Source organism: Bos mutus, chromosome 6, assembly GCF_027580195.1.
Source record: "Bos mutus isolate GX-2022 chromosome 6, NWIPB_WYAK_1.1, whole genome shotgun sequence".
NCBI classification, from domain to species: Eukaryota; Metazoa; Chordata; class Mammalia; order Artiodactyla; family Bovidae; genus Bos; species Bos mutus.
In genome coordinates, this window is record NC_091622.1 from 96,986,113 (window position 1) to 97,008,237 (window position 22,125).

The following is a 22,125-nucleotide window of genomic DNA, read 5'->3' on the forward strand; positions in this document are numbered from 1 at the left end:
ACCAGGGATCAAACCCATGCCCCCTTCATCAGAAGTGCAGAGTCTCAACCACCAGACCACCAGTAAGTCCTAGTACTATTATTAATACTTATGGATTTATAGATCTGTGGACCTGGCTTGTACATATTTCTGCAACTTGGCAGACAAGAGTGTGAGAAATGGTTACTAAACAAATCAGCAGCACAGAAAGGAATGACAAATGCTTTGCAAATCTGGACTTTCCTCCTGACATGTTATTGAGCAACCATCTCAGAAGACTCTGGAGACGAATGCTCTAGAAAACAATGTGTTGTGGATAACTTTCAATTTGCTTCAACCAACACAATGAAAAAGAATACAGATGTCAGGCATTTTGGATATTGTATTTTAAAGGAAAAATATGTGAACAAAAAATTCTCCACAAAAATGAAATGAAAACCAGAAGCTTCAGATACATCTGTGAAAAGTTATTGGTATAGAACAGAAAGAAGTAACTAATTATCAGTTTCCTTCTTTGCCCAAAGCTATCAGATGAAATTGATTTGAGACACTGGATGCCAACAATCCTTAAGGCAAAAAGGAAAGCTTGTTCCAAGCAACTAAAATGTCCTAAGTGACCTCCACAGGTGACCTGACAAACAGGATAATGTGATTAAATGCACCTCTAACAGTGGCTATTATTTTTGTTTGGCAAGGAAGGATATGTTCACAGGGAGCTAAAAGCTCTGAAAGCAGGTCCCTTGTTTGAACTAGAAGAAAGTAATGGAAATTTCAACAACCATCATTTCGCCTGCTTTAGCAACACTGTACAGAAGACATGATGACAACTAAAAGTCTCCCAGTAGTAAGAGTGGATGGCTCAGACAATAAGGAATCCACCTGCAATGCGGGAGACCCAGGTTCAATCCCTGGATTGGGAAGATCCCCTGGAGAAGGTAGTGGCTACCCACTCTAGTATTCTTGCCTGGGAATTCCCAAGGACAGAGGAGCCTGGCTGGCTACAGCCCACGGGGTCGCAAAGGGTCAGACACGACCGAGCAACTAACACTTTCACAAGGAAATATCACTGCTCATTATTAATATTTCGGGTTTTATAATTAACCACAAAAAGTTACTTACTGGGTTTGAACCAGTGCTGCCACATTTCTGATACCTCCATGATACCTGCTTTCATGTGCTGAGATTACCTGGCTCTTCCGAGTGTTGAAAACAGAGAGAGAACATAGACTTCCCTTCCAGGCTGCTAACCTGCGAGGACTCAGATCTTAGTTCTCAGAACTGACCTACCTGATTCGGTACGTCTTTCACACTAAGGCACAGACAGTTGGACCTAACACTGTGTCAGTGAACAATCATGCTGTTGTCTGAACATCTATCTGAGTAGGGGTGTTAAATAAATTATAGAATCTAGAAGTTGAAACACATTAGAGCCACTTTCAATCAATTTAATTCAATCGAATCCAATCCAAACCCGTATATAACTATTGACAACCTACTTGTGACAGGTACTATAACAGGTGGTGGAAATACTCTGATGAATACAACTATTTATGGGTAGTAGTCTGTGTAATATATAAAAGCTGTTCTATGAGCCAGTGGTGCTATCCGGTTAATGTGAAAAATGAAGAACATTTTAAACATTCACAATACAGTTTTTCAGTATCCATTCATTAATTTATGTACAGAATATTGTGGGCTCATAATAAAGCTACAAATAATGCTAACAAAAATAATTCCACCAGTACTCAAAATGCAGAGGGAGTACAGAAAATAAGGATGTTAATTGAGCATGTAAACCCATTTTTCTGGAGCTGCCCCTGAAATAGGGTGCTCCGTCAGGATAAGTAGAGCTGAAATGGTTACACCAGAGTAACAGGTAGGAGACCTAGTTCTCAACCTTAGCTTTGCCAATAACTGATGCTGTCAGCCTGGGACAGTTCCTTAAATCAGTAACACCATCTCTCCATCTTGAAGACTGAATTCTGAGGCCCTACAGGGGGGTGGAATACCTTGGAAGTTAACCCAAGTTCAGTATCTTATATTTTTACAGTAACAGAATTCTCCAGTATACCCAGAATTATCAGCCATAGAAGAACGCATGCCTATTAACCATTTTTAAAATGGACTGGCGACAAAATCACAATGTCAACCAATTCATGTACAGTGAGAGACACAACTGCCAGAAGGACAAACACTCGCACTGGACCCCCTTTTAGGAACATCTACATGAGAAATCAAAACTTGCAAGACAGAAGAGCGAAGAGAGTTACCAGGACGATTCTAGGACTATGGCATTAAGCACAATGGCTTTGTGCGCTCACTGCCTTTCGAGAGAGGCAGTATGGTGGGCAGGAGGTGGCATGGCCAGGCAGGGGACTGAAGCCCAGGCCTGCCATTCTGTAGCCGTGTGATCTCTGGCAAGTTTTTCCGTCTCTCTCGTTTTAAAATTTTGGTCATACTCCAAGGCACGCAGGACCTTGGTTTTCCCAACCAGGGATCGAACTCGTGCCCACTGCATTGGAAAGTGACGTTTTAACCACTGGACCACCAGGGAAGTCCTGTTATTTCATCTCCTAAGCCTTAGTTTCATTATGGAGATAACTATTTTGTAGGGTTGTTCGGAGCATTAATGACAAGGCAGGCAAAGTACGTCGTACATAATGTGTGTTCTGTAAGTGGCATCTCTGTCAACTCTAACTGCCAAGCAGGCCAGTGCTCCTATAAGGACAAAGTACTCTCCCTCCAGGGCTGGGCTGAGGACGGGTTAATGCTTTCTGCTCTGGGCTCATACTTGTCTAGGACAATACAGACACCCTTCCTGGTAGTAATAGTTTCTTTCTTCAGATGACTTTCCAAAAGCTAGTTAATACCTTTTCCTTACATATATATTCAGGGCCCACCTTTCTAAGTGTTTACTCTTTGGTTATCTTTAAGTAAGCATTGCTTTTCTTATTTTGTTTTGAAAGCAGTTAAGGTGGCTAATGGCTACTCTCCTGAAATGTTCTATTTTTACTAGCTTAATTCTCACAGGAAAACCTTATGTTCAAATTAGGAAAAAACCAGACTGTATCCTTTGTCTAATGAGAAATGAAAATTTCCCTTTCTTAACCAAAGAGATGCCTTGCGAGGTGATAAGAATAAGTTTATGGATAATTGTTTTATTAGCTCCTAATGGAACTACTTTGTGCTTCTTCATAATGTTTACTTTGGTTATGTTTTTTGTTTGTTTTAGAAAATTCCAAGTTCACGGGCAGTTGTAAGAAAGAATAAAGTGATCCTGTATATCCTTCACTCTTTATCCCCATCCTGTATAACCACAGTACAATATCAACACCAAGATACTGACACTGATACAATGTTTTCACTTTATTCAGATTCCATGAGCTTTACATGCTCTCCTTTCTGTGTATGTGTATTTTGTTGTTGTTCAGTCACTCAGTCGTGTCTGACTCTTTGTGACCCCATAGACTGCAGCACGCCAGGCTTCCCTGTCCTTCACCATCTCCCAGAGTTTGCTCAAACTCTTGTCCATTGAGTCGGTGATGCCATCCAATCATCTCATCTTTTGTCATCCCATTCTCCTCCTGCCTTCATTCCTTCCCAGCATCAGGGTCTTTTCCAGTGAGTTGGTTCTTCACATCAGGTGGCCAAAGTATTGGAGCTTCAGCTACAGCGTCAGTCCTTTCAGTGAATATTCAGGGTGGATTTCCTTTAGGATTGACTAGTTTGATCTCTTTTCTGTCCAAGGGATGCTCAAGTCTTCTCCATGACCACAGTTAGAAAGCATCAGTTCTTCGGTACTCAGCCTTCTTTATGGTCCAATTCTCACATCCATACATAACTACTGGAAAAACCATAGCTTTGACTAGATGGACCTTTGTCAGCAAAGTAATGTCTCTGTTTTTAACACACTGCCAAGGTTTGTCATAGCTTTTCTTCCAAGGAGCAAGCGTCTTTTAATTTCATGGCTGCAGTCACCATCTGCAGTGATTTTGGAACCCCCCAAAATAAAGTCTGTCACCATTTCCACTTTTTCCCAATCTATTTGCCATGAAGTGATAGGACCAGATGCCATGATCTTAGTGTTTTGAATGTTGAGTTTTAAGCCAGCTTTTTCACTCTGTGTATTTAGTTTATGCAATTTCACATGTGTAGATCATATGACTACCACTACAGTCAAGGCGCAGGACAGACAGTGTCCATCACCTCAAAGAGCCCTAGTGCCACCCTTTCATAACCACACGCACTTCTCTCCTCCACATCCTTCTTAGTGATCTCTGGCACTCATTAATCTGTTCTCCAATTCTATAATTTTATCATTTCAACAATATTATACAAATGGGATCATGTAGAATGGAGCCTTTAGGACTGACTTTTTTTTTTTTTTAACTCAGCATAATTCCCTGGAGACCATCTAAGGTTTGTGTTGATCAATGGTTTGGTACCTTTTATTATTGGGTAGTATTCCATGGTATGGATGGACCAAGTGTGTTTATTCACCCCTACAAGACACCTGGTTTATTTCAAGTTTTTGGCCATTGCAAATCAAGAAGCTATGAACATTAGTTTACAGGTGTTTGTGCAAACATAAGTTTTTATTTCTCGGAATAAACACCCAAGATTGCAATTTCTGGGTCATTTGATAATACATGTCTAGCCTTTAAAAAAAAAAAATTCGGTCTCCATGAGACTGTCAAAAATTGCCATTGCAGACTATATTTCAAGTCATCATGGTAGGGTATTGGGAAAAGTTTTCAATTAGCAATAATCACACCTTGGATAAACCTCATTGCCTACAAAACTGCCACTGTGCAAAGCTAATAAGCGTTTAGTTCTTTCTTAAAAATGATATATTTATTTTAATTTTATTTTTGGTTGTGCTGGGTTTTTGTTGCTATGCTCAGGCTTTTCTCTAGTTTCAGCGAATGAGGGCTACTCTCTAGTTCTGCTGCGGTGGCTTCTCTTGTTTCAGAGCACAGGATCTAGGCACACGGGCTCCAGTAGTTGCAGAACACAGGCTCCAGAGCACGAGCTCAGTAGCTATGGTGCACGGGCTTAGCTGCTCTGCGGCATATGGGATCTTCCCAGACCAGGGATCGAACCTATGTCCCCTGCGTTGGCAGGTGGATTCTTATTCACTGTATTACCAGGGAAGTCCTACATGTTTAGTTTAAGGACTTGGTCAAACTGTTTCCAGAGAAGCTGTACCATTTTATATTCTTACTAACAATGTATGATTGATCCAAGGTCTTCATATCATTATCAGTACTGGTGATATCACTATCTGGTGTTATCATTAAATAATTGGTGTTAGCCAGTGCTGTCACTATTTTTTATGTTAGCCATTCTGATAGTTATATATTTGATATTTCATTGTAGTTTTAATTTGCATTTCCCTGGTGCTAGTGATGTTGAATATCTTTCCCTGTGCTTGTTTGCCATCTGGATGTCCTCTTCAGTGAAATGTCTATTCTTTTTACCCATTTTCAATTTGGATTTCTTTTTTTAACAGTTGAGAAAAAAAAACAGTTTGAGAGATCTTCATATATTCTAGATACTAATCTTTTTTGGGAGGATACATGGTTTGGAAACCTTCAAGGCTGTAGCATCTTCGTTCCCTTGAACAAAATCTCTTATTAAAGAATTATTTTAAGTTTTTTTATGTATGTATGGTAAAATATACATAACACTAATTTTTTTTAAACCATTTTAATCATTGTAAGTGTACTATTCAATGGCATTAAGAACCCGAAAGTGAAAGAGGAGAGTGAAAAAGTTGGCTTAAAGCTCAATATTAAGAAAATGAAGATCATGGCATCTGGCCCCATCACTTCATGGGAAATAGATGGGGAAACAGTGGCTGACTTTATTTTGGGGGGCTCCAAAATCACTGCAGATGGTGATTGCAGCCATGAAATTAAAAGACGCTTACTCCTTGGAAGGAAAGTTATGACCAACCTAGATAGCATATTCAAAAGCAGAGACATTACTTTGCCAACAAAGGTCCTCTAGTCAAGGCTATGGTTTTTCCTGTGGTCATGTATGGATGTGAGAGTTGGACTGTGAAGAAAGCTGAGCGCCAAAGAATTGATGCTTTTGAACTGTGGTGTTGGAGAAGACTCTTGAGAGTCCCTTGGACTGCAAGGAGATCCAACCAGTCCATTCTAAAGGAGATCAGTCCTGAGTGTTCTTTGGAAGGAATGACGCTAAAGCTGAAACTCCAATACTTTGGCCACCTCATGAGAAAAGTTGAGTCATTGGAAAAGACTGTGATGCTGGGAGGGATTGGGGGCAGGAGGAGAAGGGGACGACAGAGGATGAGATGGCTGGATGGCATCACCGACTCGATGGATGTGAGTTTGAGCGAACTCCAGGAGATGGTGATGGACAGGGAGGCCTGGCGTGCTGCAATTCATGGGGTTGCAAAGAGTCGGACACAACTGAGCGACTGAACTGACTGACTGAACTGACCTTCATATCATTACGTAACCATCACCAGTATTCATCTCCAGAACTTTTTAAGTACCTTCATATCATTACGTAACTATCACCACTATTCATCTCCACAATTTTTTCATCTTCCCAAACTGGAACTATATACCTGTTAAACAATAACCCTCTTTCCTCCTGCCCCAGCCCCTGGTACCCACCATTGTACTTTCTATTTCTATGATTTTTACTAGTATAGCTACCTCATGTGAGTGAAATCATACAATATTCGTCCTTTTGTGTCTGGCTTACTTCATTTAGTATAAAGTCCTTAACGTTCATCCCTGATGTGGTGTGTATCAGAGCTTCATTTCTCTCTAAGGCTGAATAACACCCCATTGGATGTATATACACACACACCATATTTTGTCTGTCCATTCATCTATCAATGGACACGTGGGTTGCTTCCACTTTTTGGCTGCTGTGAATGATGCTGCTATATATTACATATAAACAAACTCATGTCCCTGTTTTCAATTCTTTGGGGTATCTACCTAGGAATGAAATTGGTCACATGGTAATTCTATGTTTAATTTTTTGAGGACCCCTCGTGACAGCCACACCATTTTACACCCACACCAGTGATACACAAGAGTTCCAATTTCTCCATATCCTCACCAACTCTGGCTATTTTCTGGTTTCTTGATAGTAGCCAACCTAATGGGTGTGAAGTGAAGTGAAAGTTGCTAAGTCATATCTGACTCTTTGCAACCCCATGGACTACACAGTTTATGGAATTCTCCAGGCCAGAATACTGGAATGGATTGCCATTTCCTTCTCCAAATGGGTGTGAAGTGGTATCTAACTGTGGGTTTGATTTGCATTTCCTAATGATTAGTGATGTTGAGCATCTTTTCATTTGCTTACTGGCCATTTGTATCTCTTCTTTGGAGAAAAGTCTATTCATGTCTTCTGCACATTTAAAAATCTTTTTAAATTGTTGAGTTGTAGGAGTTCTTTATATATTCTAAACATTAATCCCTTATCAGATATATGACTTACAAAATTTTCTCCCATTATGTGAGTTGCCTTTTCACTTTATTGATAGTGACCTTTGATGCACAGAAGTTTTAAATTTTCATGAAGTCCAGTTTATCTATTTTGTTATTGCTGTTGCCTGTGGTTTTGGTGTTCCATCCAAGAAACCACTGTCAAATCCAGTGTCATGAGACCTCCTCCTTATGCTTTATTCTAAATGTTTTATGGTTTTATCTCTGCCTATTCAGATCTTTGCTATATCTTGATTTAATTTCTGTATGTGGTACAAGATAACTTCATCTTTTTTTTGCATGTAAATATCCAGGACCATGTATTTAAAAGAAAGTCTTTTTCAATTTTGATATGTTCTAACTTACCAAGTTTTCCTTGTGTGGATCATCATTCCGATGTCAAGCCTAAGAACTCTCTGTTTAGTGCTTAATATAGAAGATCTCCTCCTGTAGTTTTTTCTGAAATATGTATAGTTTTAGATAGAAATCTGTGACCTAGTTATGTCTTTAAAACTATAGATCTTTACTGTCTTATTCAATTGGATTAGACTCCCAAAATCACTTTGACAGGAGTCAAGAAATAGGTGATGAGCTAAATCAGTCTTCTGACCTAGTAATACGTCACAAAGAAGATTCTTACAATGAAGAACATCTACTTCAGCCATAATATATCCCAACGTCACTAGGTTCTTTGGCAATTGATGAATACGAGCTTAAGGACAACAGTGAGGTATATGTGTGTAGACAGCGGAAGCCCCCTTCCTTCCTTCACCTCCCTACCCACTTTTGAGTTACCATGGAGGCCAGAAGATCAAAGTAAAAAGCTCTTTTAGGACCAGCTTCAGTTTTGTGGTGGCTCAGATGGTAAAGAATCTGCCTGCAATGCTGGAGATTTGGGTTCAATTGCTGGGTAGGGAAGATCCCCTGGAGAAGGAAATGGCTACCCACTCTGGTATTCTTGCCTGGAGAATTCCATGGACAGAGGAACCTGGCTACTACAGTTCATGGGATCGCAAAGAGTAGGATGCAACTGAGCAACCACCACTTTCTGGTTTTGTTAATCTACCAGTGCCCCATCTCATGTATCTTGATCCTTTTCCCTCTTTCTCTTTCCCTGGGAAGAGAACAACTGTGGTAACTGAACCTGGTAACTGAACAACTCTGTTGTTGCTGTTCAGTCACTAAGTCCTGTCTGATTCTCTGTGACCCCATGGACTGTAGCACACCAGGCTCCTCTGTCCTCCACCATCTCCAGAGTTTGCTCAAATTCATGCCCATTGAGTTGGTGATTCTATCTAACCATCTCACCCTCTGCCGGCCCCTTCAATTCTTCCCAGCATCAGGATCTTTTCCAATGAGTTGGCTCTTCGCATCAGGTGGCCAAAGTACTGGAGTTTCAGCCTCAGCATCAGTCCTTCCAATAAATATTCAGGACTGATTTCCTTTAGGATTGATAGGTTTGATCTCCTTGCAGTCCAAGGAACCCTCAAGAATCTTCTCCAGCATCACAATTTGAAAGCATCAATCCTTCCTTGGTGCTCAGTGTTTCTTTATGGTCCAGTCCTCACATCCTTGACTATATGGACCTTTGTCAGCAAAGTGATGCCTCTGCTTTTTAATTCACTGTCTTGGTTTGTCACAGCTTTCCTTACAAGGAGCAAGCGTCTTTAAATTTCATGGCTGCAGTCACCGTCTGCAGTGATTTTGGAGCTCAAGAAAAGAAAATCTGTCACTTTTTCCACTTTTTCCCCTTCTATTTGCCATGAAGTGATGGGACCAGATGCCATGATCTTAGTTTTAATGTTGAGTTTCAAGCCAGCCTTTTCTCTTGCCTCTTTCACCCTGATCAAGAGGTTCTTTAGTTCCTCTTCACTGTCTGCCTTTAGAGTGGTACTACCTGCATATCTGAGATTGTTGATATTTCTCCCAGTAATCTTGATTCCAGTTTGTGACTCATCCAGCCCAGGATTTCACATGATGTATTCTGCATAGAAGTTAAATAAGCAGGGTGACAGTATACAGCCTTGTCATACTCCTTTCCCAATTTTGAACCAGTCAGTTGTTCCATGTCCAGTTCTAATTGTTGCCTGATAGTCCATGGGGTGCAAAGAGTCAGACACGACTGAGTGACTAAGCACAAGATACCCACATGTAGGTTTCTCAGGAGGCAGGTAAGGTGGTCTGGTATTCCCATTTCTTTTAAGAATTTTCCACAGTTTGATGTAATCCACACAGTCAAAGGCTTTAGCATAGTCAGTGAAGCAGAAGTAGCCATTTTTCTAGAATGCCCTTGCTTTCTCCATGAGCCAGTGAATGTTGGCAATTTGATCTCTGGCTCCTCTGCCTGTTTGAAACCAGCTTACACATCTGGAAGTTCTGAGTTTACATACTGTGAAGCCTAGCTTGAAGGACTTTGAGCATCACCTTACTAACATGTGAAATTAGCACAACTGTTTGGTAGTTTGAACATTCTTTGGCATTGCCCTTTTAAGGGACTGGAATGAAAACGGACTTTTTCCAGTCTTGTGGCCACTGATGAGTTTTCCAAATTTGCTGACATATTGAATGCAGCACTTTAACAGCATCATCTTTTAGGATTTGAAATAGCTCAGCTGGAATTCCGTCACCTCCACTAGCTTTGCTTATAGTTATGCTTCCTAAGGCCCACTTGGCCTCACACTCTAGGATGTCCGGCTCTAGGTGAGCGACCACAGTATTGTGGTTATCCAGGTTATTAAGACCTTTTTTGTTTAGTTCTTCTATGTATTCTTGCCACTTCTTAATCTCTTCTGCTTCTGTTAGGTCCTTACTGTTTCTGTCCTTTATCATGCCCCTTCTTGCAAGAAATGTTCTCTTGATAACTCCAGTTTTCTCGAAGAGATATCTAGTCTTTCCCATTCTATATTTTTCCTTTATTTCTTTTCATTGTTCATTTAAGAAGGCCTTCTTATCTCTCCTTGCTATTCTTTGGGAACTCTGCATTCAGATGGATATATCTTTCCTTTTCTCCTTTGCCTTTTGCTTCTCTTCTTTCCTCAGCTATTTGTAAAGCTTCTTCAGACAACTATTTTGCCTTCTTGTGTTTCTTTTTCTTTGGGATGGTTTTGGTCACTGCCTCCTGTACAGTGTTACAAGCCTCCTGTCGTAAAGGAGGTAACTGTTACCTACTGTGCCCATCAGGAGTTCTTCAGGCACTCTGTCTGTGAAATCTAACCCCTTGAATCTATTTGTCACCTCCACTCTGTAATCACAAGGGGCTGTGTTATACACACCCAAAGAATGGGACTCTAAGTCCCATTTTGTCCAAAATAACCTGTCTTTTCTTAGCCCATACCTAGCTGATAATGTGACCAAAAGAACCCGCAATAGAAAAAACACTGATGTGCTCTATTGTTTCTGTGCTGGAAGATGATTCCTGGAGGTGCCAAGAGATGAAAATGTGATTTCTTTAAAAAAATATTTCTTTATTTGGCTGCACTGGGTCTTAGTTGCGGCACATGGGATCTTTAGCTGCGGCATATGGGATCTAGTTCCCTGACCAGGGATGGAACCTGGGCCCCTAGCACTGGGAGCACAGAGTCTTAGACATTGGACAACAAGGATAGTTCCTGGTTTGGTTTTATAAGCTGTTCTGACTTGGTAAGTTCAGATATTGACTGCAAATATTTTTAAAATAAAAAAAATGAATAGGTCTATTCAATTAAGTCTCTTCACTGCCTCAGTGTTACCTGAGAGGTGGTTCTCTTTTTCCCATCTTTCCTGACACCATTAAAATAAACTGGCCCAGTGCTTCCAGTCACAGAAGCAAGTGTCACACAAAGTTTACTTACATTTCCTAGTAAGGACAAGTTCCACTGTTTCCCTGAGTTGCATCAATGTGGTACCTACCAGCTGCTGCTGCTGCTAAGTCACTTCAGTCGTGTCCGACTCTGTGCAACCCCATAGACGGCAGCCCACCAGGCTCCCCCATCCCTGGGATTCTCTAGGCAAGAACACTGGAGTGAGTTGCCATTTCCTTCTCCAATGCATGAAAGTGAAGTCTTTGAAGTCGCTCAGTCATGACTGACTCTTAGAGACCCTGTGGACCACAGCCTACCAGGCTCCTCCATCCATGGGATTTTCCAGGCAAGAGTACTAGGAGGCCACATTTTTCTTTGCCTTTTTAAAGATAAGAGGGGAAGAAGGAAGGACTACGCCATACTTCTAAGATAGCTTTATCTTTGCATTCTGAATTATGTTTCTACTTAATGTAATATTTACTCCATTGATATTAATCTTCCAATAATATCTCACAGGAAAAAACAGGATAATTTCTCCCATGTCCCAAATAGTAAACTATATCTGGAACAATGTCACCCAATACATTTCTGACAAAAGGAAGAAAAGAACCAGAATTGCGTAAACCTTCTCAAAAGGGTTCTGGCATTTAGACTTGGTTTGGAAGATTCTCCTCCAAATGGTGTCATTTATCCAAATGATTTGCGAAACTGTTATGCAGACGGTCAAATCCTCCTCGCGTGCCAGTACTGCTAATCCTCTGTACATTTCTACTGGGTGTTTGTTTCTTCAGTAAATAGCAATTCCTCAAGTCTGAGGCTTCCCTAGTGGATCAGATAGTAAAGAATGTGCCTGCAATGTGGGAGACCTGGGTTTGATCCCTGGGTTGGGAAGATCCCAGGAGAAGGGGAAGGCTACCCACTCCAGTATTCTTGCCTGGAGAATTCCATGGACAAAGGAGCCTGGTGGGCTGCAGTCAGAGGGGCTGCAAAGATTCAGACACGACTGAACGACTAGCACACAAGTCTGAGCAGTCTTCACTGTCTTTCATGGCATCTGTGGTAGGAGTGGGACTGCACAGTGGGGACCGTCGAACACTTGGAGTCAGAGGCTGAACACTTCAATCTGCTCCCTGATCCCCTGAAGCTCTCCTTCTTCCTCAGAGAGAAAAATGAACTCTGTCAAAGGTCTGCAGTGGCTCTGCCATCGCTACTTTTATTCCTCCGTAAATCTGATAGCTTTTAAAAAAATCTTTTGGCTGTGCCAGGGCATGCAGGATACAGGATCTTAATTCCCTGCGTGTGTGCTCAGTCATGTCCAACTCTGCGCCCCAGTGGACTGAAGCCCGCCAGGCTCCTCTGTCCATGGGATTTTTCCAGGCAAGAATACTGGAGAGGGTTGTCATTTCCTCCTCCAGGGGATCTTCCCCACCATGGATCGAATCCATGTCTCCTGAGTTTCCTGAATTGGCAGGCAGATTCTTTACCACAGGAATCAAACCCTTTCCCCCTGCATTGGCAGCACAGAGTCTTAATCACTGGACCTCCGTGGAAGTCCTAAGTCTTCTAGCTTTAATGCTCAAGAGAACATCTGATCACTTGAACATTTACAGTCTCATGGAAGCAAATAAAGCATTACCTTAAGCCCAAATCAGCTTGGCACCCAAGCCTCCAACTATGTGAACATGATCTGAAGAGGGGGTCTTGATAATGGTCATATATTCATATTTTTTATCATCGAATTCCAGACAGATGGCTCATACAGTATTATCTACTGAAGCTACCCAAGTCAAAGACTATAGTGTACTGTTACCATGGTAACCCTTGAAGACAAGCCTTCTGCTCTTTCAAGTGGAGGTAAAATTTCTCCAAGCCACGAATGGGAAAAAGTAAAGCCTACTGGATCACCTTCATTTGTGGATTTTATAATTTTACTTAATGAGAAACTACTTACGACAGGGAAATGTGTCAAAAGTTAAGATAATATTTTCTGGAGCTGGAAACAATTTTCTTGTTATGAACTAGAAGGATTTTATAAAACGGAGGTTAGTGGAGAGATGCAGCTATAATTCATGGACTTGGGAGCCAGATACCAGAGCTTGGAATCCCAGCTCTGCCACTTGTTACAGTGGTTGTGTGACTTCAGATGTTCAGCCCCCTGTGTCTCAGTTTCTTCACCAGTAAAGTGGGTACAATGATGGCACCCACTTCATCGGGTTTTTATCAGGATTGAAGATACATCTAAAGCTCTGATAGCAGTGCCTAGAATTTGATGTCTTTTCAATGTCTTAACTACATGCTACTGCAAGTGATATTTGGGGTCTTCAGTTATCTTTTTTTTTTTTTAATTTTGTAATTTATCAGGAAGTAAGCTCTCTGCCAAAGCAATTTTTCATTCTGCTCTTAGGGCCAGCTGGCATGGAGCAAGAAAGATTAACAAGTCATTACTAATGACCAGGATTGTCACAGTGTCTATGAACCAAGCGCATCCTTGATTTTTTTTTTAACCTTCATGGAATCTTGAGTTATTTTTCACATGTGTCATAGACAAATGTGGAGGGTTTGTGTTATTTTATAATTCATTTACAAATTGTAATGACAAGGACTATTTGTTTTGTTTTGTCCTTAAAATGTTTACAGAGTCTCAGATATAAGCCAGCATAGAGAGACATCTGCAAAACAACAATCTCAATATGCTGGTGGTTAAAATTCTGCTTTCAATATTCTAAATCTGGGAAAGCATGATAGCTTGAGTGACCTGGTGTCACCCTAAAAATACATGACTTCCTCTAATCATAGAGATATAAACAATACTATTCAGGCTATGAGGTCAATTTCCAAAATAATTTCTCTGAGCACTGGAAAGAAACAATATATTAGTTAAAAAGGGAAATCTGTGAAATATTACCATCTCCAAAAGAATAGGATAATTTCGATATAGAACCAATGGTGATTGGTTTTTCTCCCCAATGTACTCTTGATTTCTAAAATAAATCACTTTGGGACTACCCTAGTGGTCCAGTGGCTAAGATTCCAAGATCCCAATGCAGGGGGCCTGGGTTTGTCACCTGGTTGGGGGACTAGATCTTGGAAGCTGCGACTAAGACTCTGCATGCCACAGTGAAGATCCCACAAGCTGCAATGAACACCCAGTGCAGCCTAAATAAATATTAACAAAGAAATATTATAAAAGATAGTCAATCACTTTCATTCAATTGACAGATGACTTATAGGGATCCTTTCATGTCTGTGGCCCAAATGATTCTTTTTCTCAGAAATAGATGGAACGTACTGACCTCACATCATTCAAGAAATAATCCCAGAAGGAAGTCTCTTCTTCCAATATTTCAACTCAACAACATCCTCTTAGAGTTTCTATGCCAAGAGCCTCCTCAGAGGCCATTTATATCTTCAATAATATTAAAAATATTCCCCATGTGTGACAGATACAATTGCCAACCCAACAGTCATTTCTCTGCTTTGTCTTAGCTAACACAATCTCGTTCTACTCAGGACAGCAATGTGTTCAACCCAAGGGTATAAGTCATGACCTGTCTAAGCCCATCACAGGTATCTCATTTTCCTTAGACAAATATATTTCCAGACTCTCTTGCACCTAGCCAATGAGATGCAAATGGGAAGGATTTGCATCCCTGATAATGGAAAGTCTCTTTTCTTCCCACTCTCCTCCTTTCCCATTTGGGATGCTGTTGTGAAAGACTGATACCTAGTGCTATGGCATCCATCATGTAGCCATGAGACCACAAATCCAAAGAGCCAAAGCCAACATGCTGAGGATGGCAGAGTAGCAGATGGGAAGAACTGACTCCTTGATAGTATCATTGAGACACTGCACTAGATTCTAGCTATCACCAGCTTCCAAATTTTTTGTAATGTGAATCAATGAAGTCTTTATTGTTTTATTACTATAGGCTGGTATAGCGTCAAAATCTACCCTCCCTTCTTTCATTATAGCTAGGCAAGTGGCCAAGACATGGAAACAGCTTAAATGTCCATTGACAGACAAATAGATAAAGATGTGGTCCATAGATATAATGGAATATTACTCAGCCATAAAAAGAATGAAATAATGCCATTTGCAGCCATACAGATGTACCCAGCGATTACCATACTAAGTGCAGTAAGCCAAAGACAAATATCATATGATATCACTTATATGTGAAATCTAAAAGAAGAGATACAAGTGAACTTGTTTACAAAACATAAAGAGACTCATAGACATAGAAACAAACACGGTCATCACAGGGGGATGGGGGAGGGATAAATTAGGAGACTGGGGTTAACACATACATGATACTATATGTAAAATAGATAAATTACAAGGTCCTACTGTATCGCATGAGAAACTGTATTCCATATTTTGCAATAACTGAATCATTTTCAGGTGCTGTACACCTGAAATTAACATGACATTGTAAATCAACCATACTTCAATAGAAATAAAATAAGATAATTAGATAAAACTGTTAAGAAAAAAAGAACAGACACAAGAAAAATGTCTTCCAAAATTTGGTCTGTGCCAAGAAAGTCCCTTGATTCTTTTAAAGAGAAAAAGAAAACAAAAATCATCTGATATGTCTGATGGTGACTGCAGCCATAAAATTAAAAGACACTTGCTCCTTGGAAGGAAAGTTATGACTAACCTAGACAGCATATTAAAAAGCAGAGACATTACTTTGCAAACAAAGGTCCGTCTAGTCAAAGCTATGGTTTTTCCAGTCCTCATGTATGGATGTGAGAGTTGGACTATAAAGAAAGCTGAGCACCGAAGAATTGATACTTTTGAACTGTGGTGTTGGAGAAGACTCTTGAGAGTCCCTTGGACACCAAGGAGATCCAACCAGTCCATCCTAAAGGAAATCAGTCCTGGGTGTTCATTGGAAGGACTGATGTTGAAGCAGAAACTCCAATACTTTGGCCACCTGTTGCAAAGAGCTGGCTCATTGGAAAAGACCCTGATGCTGGGAAAGATTGAAGGCAGGAGGAGAAGGGGATGACAGAGGATGAGATGGTTGGATGGCATCACCGACTCAGTGGACTTGAGTTTGAGTAGGCTCCGGGAGTTGGTGATGAACAGGGAAGCCTGGAGTGCTGCAGTCCACGGGGTCTCAAAGAGTTGGACACGACTGAGCGACTGAACTGAACTGAACTGAACTGACAGGTGGGAAATGCCAATGGCTTCTCTATCTCAGACATCAGGAGATTAGAGATGAGAAAATGCACGTTGCATTTCTCCTGAAGTCTACTGTTCCAGAGGCCTGCATAGAGCTGCCACTGATTTCAGTGTGGGAGGCAAGGAAGTAGAGAAATAAGGCTCAAGACCCAGGACTTGGAAAGGATTTGTGAGAGACCTCTGGTCTGTGAACTGCCGAGAAGTTAATACATCAGAAGGCAGCTGAGTCTCAGAGGGATTTGTATTTGCAAACGTACTACAGCCAAGCCAATAAACCCTGTGACCACTGTACTGAGACCTCCGGCTGTCAGCATGTAGATAAAACAGTAGAGCCACTAACAAGGGCACGTCTCTAATGCCCGCTTCAGACATGGCTAAAGGGGAAACTGAATAGGAAGAGCCTCCCCTCCCTCAAAGACGAGGCCAAGGGACACACACAGCCATGGACAAGAGGGTCCTCCTGAAGAAGAGAGCTAGGGTCTAATCAGGGAACGCCCTCCTCTGCCAGGGCAGGGGTCTTGCCCACCGCCTGTTCCATGGTACCAGCATTGCTATGGGCCAGGGGCTGCTACGTGCATTTCTTTCTCCTCTTTTTCAAATGGGAGTTCCAACTGCGGTTTTCTAATCACTGTTCCATCATTGTATATCAAGTGTGAGTATGAGTGTACAAGAGGAGGTAACTTGTATTTGAGTTCACAGGTGGCCAGGCCATTAGAAGCATATCCAAACCTGATGGAAGCGACTGTGCATTCCCCAGAAACCATGGACTTTGAGCTGGTATGTTTACTGTATGGGCTCTTGTCTGTCTCCCTTGGGATGGAGCAGTTGGGTTCTATGTGTTGGAAAGAGGGTATTTGCCGAGGTCCAGCCCCGGCTGATCCAGGGTATTCGAAGGAGAGATGGCCTAGGTGACCTATTTATTTATTTATTTATCAAAGATATAAAGAGTAATAGAATGAGGATAGCTCAGTAGGAAAATTCAGTGGAGAAAAGCTGAGTAGCTTGGTTTACACGGAAAATCAATATAACCCATGACACCAGGTTAGCTCTGACCACGGAGGCTGCAGGCGCCCTCTCGAATAGCGGAAGGTGCCCCACCTTAGACACCTTCTCGAGTGGGTCTTAGAAGCCCAGGCAAATAAATGGTCGCAGAGGATATCCACGCTCCAGATGGAGACTCAGCTGGAAGTTAAGGGGAAGAATGACATGGGGAGACCAAGCGTTGGTGAACAAGGCCCGTAGCTTTATTTTCAACAGGGGCTTTTATACCCTAAGTTACACATAGAGGATAATAGGGGATGCAAAGTCAGCAGATTTTGATCCTTATCAAAAACCAGGGTTTCTTTCCTGCAAATTTATCCTATACAAATGGTTTAGGTGATTTACATCATCTTCTGGCCAGAAGGCCTATTAACATTTTATGACTTTTGACAAGGACTTATCAACAAAGACTTATTTTCTCTAAGAGTAATTATTTTAAGGTTTGTCGCCATCTTCCGAAGATAAAATTGCATTCCTATAGGGCGGATGTGTAATGGGTTTACAAAAAAGGAAAGAATTTATTACCTTAAGGGTCTAAAGTTACTAACACCAAGGCCACTACTTATTTTTTCTACATACCAACTATTAATTAATACATATTCAAGGATACAATTCAGGGGATGTGGAAACTTGGCAACAAGCATTGGCTCATCAATGAAATCTTTTACTAGTTTTATTCTGACAGTTTCTAACTCTCTGAGAGGCTCTAAGCTATTTGAATATCTTAAGCTTCCCATGCCTCTCGAGGCTGGGAGACTGTAAACAATCGTATGCATAGCTGTAGGAGTCCGGGTAAACTTGTCAGGCGAGTTAGAGAGCCATCTGAGGGGTTTGGATTTAAACACTCCTAATTGCCCAGGAACTTTATTAATTGGAGCTGTAAGTTAACTCTTTGACAGAGAGAGCGAGATGGTGGTCGGGGACAGCCCCCAGTAAAGTCAGAGGTGAGAGCACAAAGCAATAAAGTAGGCAGACTCTGGTTTTTTGGGGGTAAATGCTCGAGAATATCCGGGGGGACTCCTGAGGCTCGATCCCGCCTTTGCGTATGCCGAGCCTCCTTCCTCATGACCTTTGTCACGAGTGGAATGTCTCTCGCCGGCTCCCGGCATGTATTCATGATACTTGGTGGAGAGAGGGACTGACTGTGGCAAGGCTTTAGCCATCAACCTAGGTGTCCATCAATAGAGGGATGTATAAAGAAGATGTGGTATATATACACAGTGGAATATTATCTCATCCATAAAAAAGAATGAAATGTCATTTGCAGCGATACAGATGGACTCAGAGATTATACTACGTGAAGTAAGTCAGAGAAAGACAAATATATGCTATCACTTATAAGTGGAATTTAAATAAATGATACAAATGAATTTATTTACAAAACAGAGACAGACTCACAGACTTAGAGAATGAACGTATGGTTACCAGGGGGGAAGGATGGGAGAGAGGGACAGATTGGGAGTTTGGGATGGATACGTACACACTGCTATATTTAAAGTGGATAACCAACCAGGACCTACTGTATAGCACTGGGAATTCTGTTCAATATTATCAACCTAAATAGGAAAATAATTCGAAAAAGAATAGATACATGTACATGTATAATTGAATCATTCTGCTGTACACCTGAAACTAACACAACATTATTAATCAACTTTAATATAAAAGTTAAACATTTAAAAAAAGATACAAATGAAATTATTTACAAAACAGAAAGAGACTCACAGACATAGAAAACAAACTTATGGTTACCAAAGGGGAAAGGTTGGCGGAGGTGGGAATAAATTAGGAGTTTGGGAATAACAAATACACACTACTGTATCTAAAATATTAATAGATAACCAACAAGGACCTATTGTATAGCATATAAGTAAGTGTTAGTTGCTCAGTCATGTCTGACTCCTTCCGGCCCCATGGACTGTAGCCCACCAGGCTCCTCTGTCCATGGGATTCTCCAGGCAAGAATACTGGAGTGGGTTGCCATTCCCTTCTCCAGGGGATCTTCCTGACCCAGGTAACGAACCCAGGTCTCCCACACTGCAGGGAGACTATCGTCTGAGCCATCAGGGCCATAGCTGTAAAGCATAGGGAACTATATTTAATATCTTGAAATAACCTACAATGGAAAAGAATCTAACAAAGAATACACACAGACACACACTAATATATATATATATATATATCTGTACCACTTTGCTGTACACATGAAACACAACATTGTAAATCAACTATATTTCAATAAAATTTTTTAGAAGACTGTTAGCTAGCTGTCTATGAAAATCCATTCTCCCTTTCTTCCATCACGTTAGAAGAGCTAGGCGTTTGGCTGCCCAGCCTCCTCTGCACTGGGAATTATCCACCAGATGAAATTCCTGCTAATGGAATGTGAATAGAGGAGTGTGTGCCACTCCTGGCCCAGTGCACACCTCTCAAACACTCACTTCCCGTGGGCTGAGCTGGCGAGGATCAGAAGAAAGAAGTTACGTTGAGCATGGCTTGTCATGAAAGCCTCCTCTCCCACTGATGTGGGACACCCGCCAGGGACTGATACATGAGGAAACAAACCTTCATTTTTAAGGCATATTATTGTTGGGTTTCTTTTAACAGCAGCTGAATCTTTTACTATAGCTAATACATTCAGATACTCTGTTAACCACAGCCCAAATATCTTATCTGATACCTGCCATTATTTCCCACAAAAATAATGAAGTGACTGTCCAGAGCTCCTGGAGAAGCACATGGATTCTGAGGTGATGATCATTTAACAGAAGCTGCCCTGATGAATCAGATCATACCCAAGAGCTCCAAGTGAGCTCCAGGTGTTTGCCCTAAGTATGGGAAATAATTAAGGCCAAGGAACGGCTTCCTCACTTAGCAGTGATTGATGTTATATATAATTTTTTTTAAGACCTTACAAATACTCAAAACATATGTTTTTCCTAAAGAGCTAGTTGTACTTTATAGATCTGAAATGAAATGAATCCTCAGGACATCCTGGGAGGTATAATAAAGGTTGGGTAACATTATTAATTTTATAGATGACAATGAAGTGATTGCTTTTAACACTTGTGATTCACCAGTTCTAAAGAATCTTTTCTAGACTTTTCGCCACATGCAATTATTTTATGAGCCTTTCGGTCCCTAAAGGCAAAAAACAAACACATTAAAAAAAAAAAAAAACAACTGTAAAGCAGTCTGATCACAGGCTAACTGAAAATGAAATCCTTGTGGTGGGAAGTCCCTGATTCAGAGCTTTGAAATAGCATCATAACAAGCCTTTCTAACCCAAAGTCGAAGCTCCAAGAACCCAAAACAAACGACTTTTCATGATGCTGGCACTCTCTTGCCAAGCTCTGACACCAACTCCTCAGGTCTGAAATAGATGTGAAACAAACCAGAGCATAAAAGAAATCCGGGAAGATAGGTAAGTTCAGGAAGTTCAAGATCTGAGAAGGAAATGCAGGGAGAATCTTATGTGGCTTGTGGTAGGACGCTATGGCTAAGAAATGCTAGGTTACTACTGCACATGATCGTCAAGCCCTAAGCACGGAACTTGGATCTCTTCCTCCAACAAACTGACAAGCTGCTCATAGGCTAAGACCAAAAGTGATGGTCAAAACGGTCCTTCTTCCACTCTCCATTACAGTGGGGACACAGAACTGAGCTGGATCCCTGAGAATGTGTCCCTGATCCAGAGACTCCGGTTTCAAATCTAGGCTCTGCCACTGAGTTGCTGGGTGAGTGAGGGATAATCGCTCAGTCGTGTCCGACTCGTTGTAACCCCATGGACTGTAGCCCACCAGGCTCCTCTGTCCATGGAATTCTCCAAGCAAGAATACTGGAGTGGGTAGCCTCTTCCTTCCCCATGAAGTTGCTGGGTGATGCTGTGCAAACCCCTTAACCTATCTAACCCTTGATTTTCTCATCTATAGAATGGGATCATAATAGTACCTCCTTCCTAGCGCTGCCATGATAATTAAGGAAGTTAATCCACATCAGGCTCTTTGATAAGTATATGGCAAGAGCTCAATAACTGGAAGCCCATTTTTATAAATTGCTGTCTTACTGTCGCTAGAGCCCACCCATTTGTGGTTAAGAAAAAGAAAGCAGAAATGCAGATTTATTCCAGCTTAACAGTGACTGCTTAGGAATTCAATGAGGAAACTGAAAGAGAAAGGAAGATAGGCTTTTGATGTTCTCTCAGTGGAGCAGGGTATGACCTTGTACAAAAATCCTTCAAACAGTCTCTTAGAAATTATGCTGATGATTTCTTTGGAAGGACAAAAAAAAGCAACATAAAATATCTGAGACCAGAGGTTGCTTTGCAGAGTTCAGACAGGCACCGGTAAAGGTCATATATCATCTTGCATCTTTCTCAAGGCCAGAGGAACTAATCAGCAACTCAGAACCTGAACCAGAACCGCTACATCACCAGAATAAAAACCAGTGAAACCAAGGACTTATAAAATGTTGGTAACTTGCCTGATGCCTAGTCTTCCACAGCCAGCTGGTGTTACACACACACTGCGTGAAAGGTGACCTAAGGCAGTTTCTCATTTCATACAGTTCCCCTGCACAAAAAAAAAACCTGGAAAAGACCTAAAAAATCATCAACCTTGGGGCTTCTCGGTGGCTCAGTGGTAAAGAATCCGTTTGC

At 41.2% G+C, this 22,125-nt stretch overlaps 1 protein-coding gene and 1 non-coding gene across 6 annotated transcripts in view; both read right to left on the reverse strand.

The window, feature by feature from the left end:
* TMEM150C (transmembrane protein 150C) overlaps nucleotides 1-22,125 on the reverse strand; it is a 111,782-nt gene that overhangs the window by 19,176 nt on the left and 70,481 nt on the right. The window lies entirely within an intron of this gene.
* On the reverse strand, nucleotides 4,659-4,798 carry LOC138988346 (U4 spliceosomal RNA). Its single transcript, XR_011464648.1, has one exon. It is a non-coding gene; the product is annotated as a U4 spliceosomal RNA (small nuclear RNA).